We start from the raw sequence: 11,502 nt of genomic DNA on the forward strand, positions 1-11,502 counted from the left end.
AGAAACATGCCTTTACCCAAAGAAATAAGATGGGGCCATTACTACTGCTTGAAGACTCAGTGACTAAAGTTTAGATGAGAAGCTATTAGACATTTTTTAAAATAATTATTTAGAAATTAATGACTGCTTTCTATGCCAGCATTAGCTGGAAAATTAAATTCCCAGTGTCTATAAAATATATATTTCAGAGTAAGTTGTACATAACATGTAAAACATTTGTATAATTAAATAGTTTTAAATGGCTTTAGTTTCTGTTCTGCCTACAGTTTAGGGAAGCACTAAAGACATTCTCTGCAGACACTGGTCTGCACCCAGATGCATCTTTCCGCCATCACTGCAAATCACTATACTCATCAGGCTAATGGCCCAACAAGGGAAGAACCTACTGCCAAGCTCATTCAAATTACTGCCAGAATTCATTCCTTTGTGGATGAAGGACTGTGAAGCCCCAGCATCTTTCCAGCTAACGCTTGGTGGTCTTCCTCCACAACTAGAGGGCACCCATCATTTGCAGAGGCCCACGTGGGCTTTCCCAACATGGCCACTTATTTCATCAAGACAGCAATCACCTCCAGAGTGGATCTGCTAGCAAGAGAGAGTCTCCCACAAAGCAGTGTCATCACAGGAAGGGTAACCCGTCACTCAGCTTGTGAGAAGAAAGTCAGGGGGCCCGTTCACACTCAAGGGAAAAGGGATTATGCAGGACATAAAGAGGAGATAGGGATCATGGGATGTCACCTCAGAGTCTGTCTGCCACACAGCGAACGGATGGGACGGACATGGAAACACAGGTGGAAAACCGTCTCTATGAAGTGAGCTAGTACAAGCACATTCATCACACATTGCGTCACAGTGAGCCAAATAAAAGGTGCAAAAGACCAGGAATTTGAGCACTTGTGAGGAGGAAAATAAGTTTGCCCACTGCACATGCTGTCACTTAATTAGTGTTGTTCCTTGTTTATAAATTCATTGGTGTAACTCTGTTGTGAGGGTCTCTATAATCTATCATGCATTTTCAAGGAGTTCAGGGTATGGAAGGGGAAATAAATAAGCCAGTCTGATGAAAATCCTCAAATATGTATTATCTGGGATATTCTTGGGAGGTCCGACTGGCAAGGACATCTGAGCAGCGAACGGACACACTGATTGGTCAAAGAATATTTTGGTGGACTGATTTCCCACCAGAAAGAACAGAGTCGATGAGATTCTAAAAAACAGGGAGATCTGAAAAATTCCGTAATTTGATCATCAAAAACCTACCGAAAATATCAGACATATCTATGTGCTAAAAACTGGATCGCAGAAAACCAGTTCATCGACAGCCTCCACAAAAGATGTGTAGCTCCTGAACATGTGAAGCTCTGGCCTTGGTTATTCATCCGGTGGTTCAGCTCAGCTCCCAGCCCCATGCCTCTGTGTGAGAGCAGGCAGGCTCCAAAGCTGTCAGCACGAGGGGCTTAGGCAGCCTCATCCCACTCTTCTTCACGAGAAGCTCGCCTGTGACATGGCCATCTGTTCAGCCATAGAGCATCCCAGGCACTGAGGAACGCCATTCGGAACAGGCAACTGGGTACAGGGCCATTCCTCCTGACACCTCGGAAGGCATCTCCCTCCCCTCAATAAGGGCACACATGCCCCATTGATCAGGGGCCCAGCTAGCGGAGCTGCAAATATTTGTTCTCAGCAATTCTGGGACTTCAAGGATCTTCCATGGTGACTAAACTCAGTCTGCAGGAGCAGGTTGCAAAGCCAGGTCCATGAGAGAGTGAATGGGGAGGAGGGACTGTTGCCTCATCACAAACCAGCAGAGAGAGGACGGGCCAATTTCTGTTTGTCCAAAAAAACAAGCACGTGGGGAAATAGGGCTCTCCCCGAAAGGGCAGATGGGCAGATTCTCTGCTGCCTCCCCTCCCTAGCCTGTCACAAAGGAGACAGAAGCTACAAGAAAAAAATTATCACACCAGCCAGGGTAGGAGAGATAGTATGCGGAGGATAGATGGATAAAAATTCCATTTTGGGCTCTGAAGATGTACTCTTTGGATAGTCCTTGGCCCTTTGTTTTTTGTTTTTGTTAGCTTGCTTTCTGAATACAGGGGTGTTTGGGGAGGGATGACGCCATTCTGCAAAAAGGAGAGTCTAAGGTTTTAGAAAAGAGAGCCCCGGGTCCAACCGCTAGGTTCGCCACTAATTCTCTGCCCACCCTTCAACAGAACAGTCTAATCCCCTTAAATCTGTTCCCTCATCTGCTTAGAAGGGAACATTTAAAAGGTACTTAATCTCACAGGGTTACTGCAATGGGAACATGCTGGAAATCAGAGTCACACAGAAGCCTCCCACACTTTGATGGTAGAACTGCAGAGCTGAGCCAGCCTTTGGCCCATTGCACCCGCTTTAACACTCTGCATGCCAGGAGCCGGGAAACTGCTACCCGTGATGGGAAAGGGACTTGGCCACATTCTCACTGTGAAAGACTGACTGTGGGGTATTGCCTCCTGTCCACGCTTGCCAGGCAGGGGAGATGAGGGTGAAAAGTAAAAATTCAGCAGCTTGCCCGGGGCTGGGGGCCCTTGCCCCTGGGTATGGGCCTGAAGAGGGTGGGGGTCAGAGCAGGTACAGGCCCAGCTGGATCATGAGCTTCCCTCTGACCCTGACTGAGCCCCCCACTCCAGTCAATGATGGCTCCAGTCTGACCCAGAGCCATCCCTAGTCTGTCACTGCTGGCTGTCGCCCGATGCTGAGTGCCACACCAGGTGTCATCCCAGGCTCTCAGACTCTGGCCACACGTTCTGAAGGAGACACATGGTGGTGGACTGGTGGTTCCAGCAGCTGCCATGCAAAGTGGCATGTCTACGGCGATGTCTGGGGGCAGCCCTGTCTCTCTGTGCATCAGGAAGCTTCATGGACATATTTGTTTACTCCACTTGCCGATATGCAGTTTGCATAATATTGAATCTGAAAAGGACACTGCATTCACTGACAGGAGTTTTCCCAGCTGGAAAAAGCGGGGGGGGGGGGGGGGGAGAGATAAAGAAAAAGAAAGAAACCAGCTTTACATTTTTTTAAGATTTGGGGGTAAAAATAAAGACACCAACACCAAGTGCCAGGTTTCCTGATGGATGTTTGCTGGGGGGGAAGGCCAGTCTCTGGTCAGGCCACGCTCCCAGACCCCAAGTGGTGTTGGATGGCTTTCTCATAAACACTGTTGGCAGCTCCAGGGGCGGCTCTTTTGGTAAAAAAGATGTGCTGGAACTAAATGTGGGCCTCCAGCCAGGCCACATTTCTTCCTCTGAAACAGAAAACACTCACCGGGAGCGTCCCGGGAGGACGGGAAGAACAAGGTCGAGCTGGGCTTTGACCTGGGATGCCTAGTGAACAGCAGAGGGCCAAGAATGCAGGCCAGCTCCTGTGCCCCTGGCCAGACTTCTACTCTCAGATTGGTCTCTACACCTGGCTCACTCACGAGTTACAGTGAGACCCCTCTGAATGTGTAGATGCGTAGACACAAAGCATGAAGCCAGGGTAAGTGGCAGGAAGCCAAGCGGGGGCGTACAGCCTTTTTGCGGACACCCTTCTCATCATGGGCCCCTTGTGCCTCCGCGGCAGGCTCCACTGAGCTGCGCAGAAGCATTGCTTTTTCAAACCAGTCTCCACAGGGCACAATCCCTGGGCCCTCCTACGCAGAGTGTGGGCCTCAGAGCAGCAGCAGCAGCTGAAAGGGGTTAGAAAGGCATAACCTTAGTCCCACCCCAGACCTGCTGACTCGGAATCTGCATGTTTACAAATGCCCAGGTGCCCAGGTGATTCTTAGGCACATTTAAGTTATCAGAGGCACAGCCCCAGGGACTTCTAGAACATTCTCACAATTGTACATGCATGCTTTTTCAAAGTGCTGCCCCCTGAGGAGAATGGATAGTCAGTGAGTTGGGTTGGGTTGGGTTGGGTTGGGTTGGGTTGGGTTGGGGTAAAAGGCACTTTGGACTGTAATCCAATGTCCCCAGGACCCCAGTCATCCCAGCCACCCAGCCTCTACAGTGGGGAAGCATCTGCTCACACTCACCCCACCCTAGAACCTTCTTGGATGAGGGAAAACCATGGGGCTCAAATCCAGGGTGATTTAGGACCTCGCATCAGAGCTGCAGTCAGATCTGGGGTACTTCATGGTGAATGTCCCATTGGTGAGCCAGAGTTTGGCCTCACCTGGTCAAGGGAAAAAGGACTCAAGTCCCAGGCAGCCTGGGTGCAGTGTAAAATTCAAGGTGGCTCCGTCCCATGGTTGGACATCAACCCCCAGGACACACTGAGGGTGCACGGGCCCAGGACCGAAGCCAGCTCCCTCTCAGCACTTGGTTCACTGCCACGGCTCTTGTCTATTTATCTGGAACCTCTGAGCTCAGCCCGGGCGTACCACCAAACTCTGCCAATTATTCGGCAGAAACTCCCCTCGGGAGCAACCAAGCCCTGCGCATCAGTGGAGCTCACAAACCTGGGGCCTCCCTTACCATCTAATAGATGGCAACACTGCCTGCCCACAGGGCTTCTCTGGATGAGCAGGGGCACCATGTGCTCCCGGTTTGGGCCCCCGGGACCTAAGCCGTAAACACTCAGAGCATCTCACTTTGTGTAGTGGGCGGGACACCTGGCAATGTCTGTTCCACTACCTTCGCTGGTGCTTCGTGCTTACACCTTGTCAGAACAACAGGAACAGAACTCTATTTCCTGTAGACACACTAGACAAGTGCTTTTGCGAGGTTTTGTTTGGCATCATACACCTAGATTATAAATCGCACTTTTGGCCCATCACGTCCATTTATCATCCGTCATGCCTGGAAACTAAAGCCTGGGTTGCGAGGGACCTGGCCAAGTTTGCATCCAAGTTCTGTTTTGTTTTTAAGGGCTGCTGCAGGCATAAGGTTACAGCTATTTTCAGTTTTTTTTATTCAGTTAAAATTACAATAGCATTACGCTGTATGAAACCGTGTGGCCTTGATTACCATTTTTTCCATGTGTTAAGGAAGACCTGAAATGACTTTCTGAGGAGAATCTTGGCCTTCCCCACAGGTACACCCTGGCTTATCTCCAGAAGGAGATACAAGAGCTTTCTTTTCAGGCAGGAGTTCTTGTAAGGTGACACAATTTTGACAAGAGTGTGTTAATCTTCCTCCCACCTTGGGTAACGGTTCCACCTACCCATTTCCCTGCAACAGAAGATATTTGCACTCCCAGTAGTTGTCAGGGAACATAGCCCTGAACTTTGTGTCACTCAAATGTTTCATTTCCTCTTGGTTGGGAGGAATTGTGTTTAGAGAGTATTTCCCAAGGGGAAATCGTGTTAGTTAAGATAATGCTAGCTACTCTATCAGACAAATCCCAAATCCTCAGTGGCTTGACACAATAGAAGTTGGTTCCTTGTGCATATCACGTTCCAATGAAGGCATTCTGGCTGAGTATGCACCCACCAGGCCTTGAGTATCCAGACCTCCTCCTTCATGTGGCCCCACCCTCCTCTGGGTCCTGGGAGCCATCTTTAGGCCAACAGATGGGGAAAGGGGTCATGCAGAGAATGCATCCCCTTCCCAACCACTTGAGCTAAGAAGTGACACACAATTTCCTTCATGTTCAATGTCAAAGCCACATCTGGCCACAAAGAAAGCTGGAAAGAGGACTCATGGGCTCAAGATGGTCCAGGCTTCAGTGAACACAAAGTATTTATTCTGTTTTGGAAATTCATTGCTCTAAATCCCTCAAATTGACCCAGGTTAAGCCAGTTCACCCACCAGATGAAAACCTGGACAGCATGATGTGGATTCCCACAGAATAGCATCTATAGAACAGCAAAGAGCTGTGCCCCAAGGCAAGAGAGAAACACTGGGTGAGTAGGAAAGTGGGGGAGGATTTCACACCAATGTACACAAGGTGCTGTTGAGGACAGATTCCAGGCCTGATGATATCTCATTTCAAGGAGAAATCCAGAAATCCTCAGAATGATGGTCTCCCCCAGTGCCTGCTTTGTTTTTATTTAGTTATGCCAGAATCCATATCATTCATTATGCTTCCCTCTTTGCCTTGCCTCTTGGCAAGGTTAGACTCAGATCAATACAGGTCATCCCTAGCAAATATGGGAGACATCAAAGGATGCGTTTTTTTGAACCAACCTCACACGTGGCGCCATTCTTCTTTCCTATTCTTAATTCTCTGCCTCATTTTTTGAAGTTCTTTATGTCATCTCATTATCATCTAACTATCTTTGTAAACTGTGTCTGGTTCACTTGAGGAATGCAAAGGAATACAGCAGATAAATAAGAGAATAATCAACAAAATATAAAAGCAGCAATGAGGGGCGCCTGGGTGGCTCAGTGGGTTAAAGCCTCTGCCTTCGGCTCAGGTCATGATCTCAGGGTCCTGGGATCGAGCCCCACATCGGGCTCTCTGCTCAGCAGGGAGCCTGCTTCCCTCTCTCTCTCTCTGCCTGCCTCTCTGCCTACTTGTGATCTCTCTCTCTCTGTCAAATAAATAAAATCTTAAAAAAAAAAAAAAAAAAAAAAAAAAAAAAGCAGCAATGATCCAGGAGCTACTAGAGGAAGTTGGAGACACTTCCTTCCTTTCCTTCTCTTCTTGTCTTTATCTTGGCCTTACTGGTGTGGTTGTTCCACCCATGGGTGCCTGAGTGAACAACTCTCTTTCCTGTGCTATGGGCAACCCCTGCATACTCAGAGTTGTGGCAGCCTTCAAGAAAGTACCTTCCCAGTGTCAGAACATCCACAGACTCCAGGAGGAGCCCTCTCCAGTTTCTTAAGGGAATGGCAATCTTCAGGTTGATCTTTCTTGTAAAGAGGCCCTGACATTAGGAGTGCATTCCCCATCGTGCCTCTTCCTATGTCCCTGCATGACTGTGCTTTTGTACACAGCAATTGGCCTTACAGACCAACCTCCAAAGCTCCTCTGATTCCATGGGCAGATTAGCCAAGGGCCAGCACAGCTTACTGTGAAGAGCAAGACTTAGAGAAGCACTATCCAATATGGCAGCCACTTGCCACATGTAGCCCCAAAACACTTACAATGGGATGAGTCTGAGTTGAGATGTGTTGTGAGTGTGAAATTGATACTGGATTTTGAAGATGTAGTATGAAAGAAAGAATATAAAGAATCACCTTAATAACCTTTAATATTTAACAGGGATTGTTGCCCAATTTCTCACCACCACGTCTCTAGATGGGAACCCGGTTATTAGGGTTTGGCCCAGTGCTCCAGGAGAGCCTGGGACTCAAAAGTAAGAAGGAGAAATTGGGGATTCTGCCTACAAGTTTTAGCCCCTCATCTGAAGCACTCAGCTCTAAGACTCAGCCTGGAGAACAAAGACTTCAAGCTATCATTCACCTGTATTGTGTGGACTTTGTTTTCAAGGACAAAAAAAATATTAGCTTAAGGGAAAAAGCCATTTTCAGATTGTTCTTTAGCAAAAATTAAATCTTACCTGGAACAACTTATCTTCCTCAAGCAGAGAAGTTCAATTGCCCACCCCCAGCCCTCTGAATAGCAACTAAGAAAGATAAAAATATTTTCCTATTCAGAGATTATTTCAGTTATCACAGGCACCAAATAGATGGCAAATGAGCAACTGCTTACAAATGTTTGTTCATGAAGCCTGAATCTTTTACTTCAGAGAAACTGGGAGGGGATTTTTGGTAATTAAATGACCAGTGGGTAAAACTGTTCAAAGCACGCATGACAATTTGCTGCCTGGAAGAGCAGGAACTCGAATCACATGAACAGGTGTCTCTGAGGACAGGCTTGCCACACCTGATAAGCCAGGAGAAGCCTCCACTTCCCCACAGCCCAAGGAGGCGCATGCTCAGGTAGCCCACCTTTAACTGCCAAGATGTTCCAACCCCCATGCCTTGCACCTGGCCTGGCCCCACGTAACCTCCCCCTTGCCACATGACTTGGCCAATTCACCCCATAGGCACCCACCCAGCCTGTCCCCTATGGGAAGCACAATGTAGCCCATGACCACGTGCCCTTCCATAGCTGTGCACGCGTCTCAGAGTGCAGGCCACGGTCTGGCACTTCCTGGCCTGCACATAGTTCTATGGATATTTCTCTTAACACTTCTGTCCTCCTGGACCTCCAATTCTTTAATAACATATCCCTCAGTGGCTCCAAGAAATCAATCCTTCAGTCTTCAGAGAGAGGCAAAGTCTCCCCCAAAGTAGAGAAACTTTGAGAAGGATTCAGTAGAAGCCACAATGGTTCAGTTAGAGCCACAAGAAACCTGTCCATCAATACAGACTTAGTCAAAGGTCCATGGATAGAATTCAGAGGGTCAATGAAGTTAGACAGGATAAATGTCTTATCTGTATTTTTGCTGGCCTCTAACTGAACTATAGTTCAGAATTTCCTCCAAGTATGAACATGGGCCATAAACCACAGTAGTTCTAGCAATGCCTATGATTTATCAACAGTAAAAATAAGTTACTTTACTATAGCATGATTGTTGCAGATTTCTCAAAACATTATTTATTTCAGATATACAACAGTTATTAGAACTATAAGTAGATCTTGCTTTTCAATGAGTTAAGAAGCATATATATGACTATACCACATATCTGGTTTATCTATATTTTGATAAATATGTGTCAACATTATCAGTTTTCTTTATAATCCTGTATATTTAATTTTGTGTATTTAAAAACCGTTATTCTAAGAACAAGTCCTGTCTTAGTTCTGGGTAGGGAAGAACTAAATAAATATCATAGACTGGAGCAGGGGGCTTAGACAACGAATGTTTATGTCTATCAGTTCTAGAGGCGGGGAAGTTCAAGACCAAGGTACAGGCCAATTCAGTGTCCTGAGAGGGAATTCTCAAAGATAGCCACCTCCCTGTTCTACCTTCACATGGCAGACAGACCATCTGTTTCCTACCTCTTCTTACTAGGGCACTAATCCCACCCACACGTGAGGGCTCCACTCTCATCACCTCACTCCCTCCCAAAAGCCTGCCTGCAAATATACCACTATACTGGGGATTAGGGTTTCAACATATGGATTTGTGGGAGACAAACATTCATCCATAGCAAGTCCATGGGCCTCACTAGATATTAAAGGAGTCTATGGAGAAAAAGGGGAAAGATGGTTAGACTCCCCAACCATGAACCCTATAAAACATGCCACCCCACAAAGCTTCCTATGACATCAGCCATCATAGTTCTCCTAGTGCCTCAAAAGGTGATAAATATCCACACTCTTTGTCAAAAGCAGCAAAGAACTCAAAAGATTTATATGCAGTACAGAGCGGAGTCGGGGGGAAGGACTGAGAGGCCAGGAGATCTGGTCTCTGGAACCCCTCAGAGTCCATTTCTCAGGGAGCAGAGCAGAGCAGCCTCTACCCCCACTCCATGAAGGCCCAGCTCTGCCATGCACAAAGGAGGGGGTCAGAGGGTGTAGCCAAAAGCCCACCTCCTCAGAGGCCAACCCCCTCCCCAAACAGCTCCAGCTAAGGCATGGGCTGACTCCAGACTGGCCAGGCAACTGCCTCCATCCCTCTCAGAAAAGGAAGAGGAAAGCCTTCTGTGACCATAAATCTAAACTGGGTGAGAGATACTGTTAGCTCCGCGATTTCCTGCCCCTCACACTAATTACACAAGCGCTCTGGGTTAATTAATTTGTAAGAGAGGACCATATTGCTGAATGTACATTTTTTTCTGGGTTTCAACTGCTCTACTTCTCAAGTTGAAATTACTTTGCAGCAACTTTTCTTTTTTTCTCTCACCTTTAACTCAAAGCCTGTTTGCATGTTTTCCTTTTGCAGCTTGGGGGAAAATTTTTGAAAGGGGGGGGTGGAGAGGAAGGTTATTTGATCCTTTGAAGAGAGAAATCCTGCTCATGGATTTTCTGCCTTTAATTCATTGGAGAGAAAAGGGCGATCGAGGGAACAGGGTGGGAAAGGAGGACAAGGCAAGGAGCAAGGGGCTTTGATCTCCAGCAGGTGGAGGCAGGGTGGCTGCCCCGCCCCTCACCATAGCCCAGTGTGGCCCTGACCCATAAGTCCTTGGAGACCCTTCCAAGGCCAGGCCACACCTCCTGCCTGGAGAACTCTGGGCTACAGTTTCTTAAAACAGCCCGAAACAGGGAAGCATGAGACTCAGCCAGAAATGCTCATGCCTCCTGGTGCTCACTGCCTCAGGCACTTTGATCAGAGGAATAAAAGCTAAGGACTAAGAAATCATTCTGAGCATGAGCTGAGAAGGGAGAGCTGATAAACCAGGGAAATACTCTTTGTAACATAGCTTGTATTTCTTCCTTCATCTCTAGGCATAAAGAGGGGAGGCAAAATATGTGGTCATCAATACTGGGTGATAAATGCTCAGAACTTCTGGGTCAGCTCAAGGGCTCACTCAAGCCTGCAAAGGAGAAAACACCTAACACAGGGGCAGGCATTGAGCTGAAAACACAGGCTCCTACTGCGGCTGCCCACTGTACAGCCCTCTGGAAATGTACTTCTGATTTGGGGCTGGACCAACAGTCAACACGCTGTGAGGCTCACAGGCCAGTCACTGGGACCCAGTTCAGCTCAGTTTTATAAATAAAAACTTTGGCACTTAACAGGTGGTAGGCATTGTGCTAGAGAAAACTAAGGCCAAAGATGGGTGGGAGATGGGATGCCTGCAGACCCATAAACTGATAATAATTTGCAAGTGCTACAAAAACTATATTCACAAGGCCAGGGATGGCAAAGAGGAGCGGGAATGATTGACTGACTGGAAAAAGTGATACCTGGGAAGGCTCTGTAAGGATATGTAAGCTGGGTTTTGGTGAATACACTGAAGTTCATCAAGGAAACAGGGAATCTCCACACTGTTTTCCAGAGTGGCCGCACCAACTTGCATTCCCACCAATAGTGTAAGAGGGTTCCCCTTTCTCCGCATCCTCTCCAACACTTGTTGTTTACCCTGCAATTGCACTACTGGGTATTTACCCCAAAGATGCAGATGAAGTGAAAAGAAGGGCCACCTGTACCCCAATGTACCCCATTGTAGCAGCAATGGCCACAGTCACCAAACTGTGGAAAGAGCCCAGATGCCCTTCAACAGACAGATGGATAAGGAAGATGTGGTTCGTATATACAATGGAGTATTATGCCTCCATCAGACAGGATGAGTACCCAACTTTTGTATCAACATGGATGGGACTGGAGGAGATTATGCTGAGTGAAGTAAGTCAAGCAGAGAGACTCAATTACCGTATGGTTTCACTTACTTGTGGAGCATAAGGAATAACATGGAGGACATTGGGAGAAGGAGAGGAGAAGGGAGTTGGGGGAAATCGGAGGGGGAGACAAACCTTGAGAGACTGTGGACTCTGAGAAACAAACTGAGGGTTTTGGAGGGGAGAGGGGTGAGCCTGGTGGTAGGTATTGTGGAAGATACATATTGCATGGAGCATTGGGTGTGGTGCACAAACAATGAATTTGGAATACTGAAAAAAAAATAAAATAAAATTCAAAGT

Source organism: Lutra lutra, chromosome 9 (assembly GCF_902655055.1).
Source record: "Lutra lutra chromosome 9, mLutLut1.2, whole genome shotgun sequence".
In the NCBI taxonomy this organism is placed as follows: domain Eukaryota; kingdom Metazoa; phylum Chordata; class Mammalia; order Carnivora; family Mustelidae; genus Lutra; species Lutra lutra.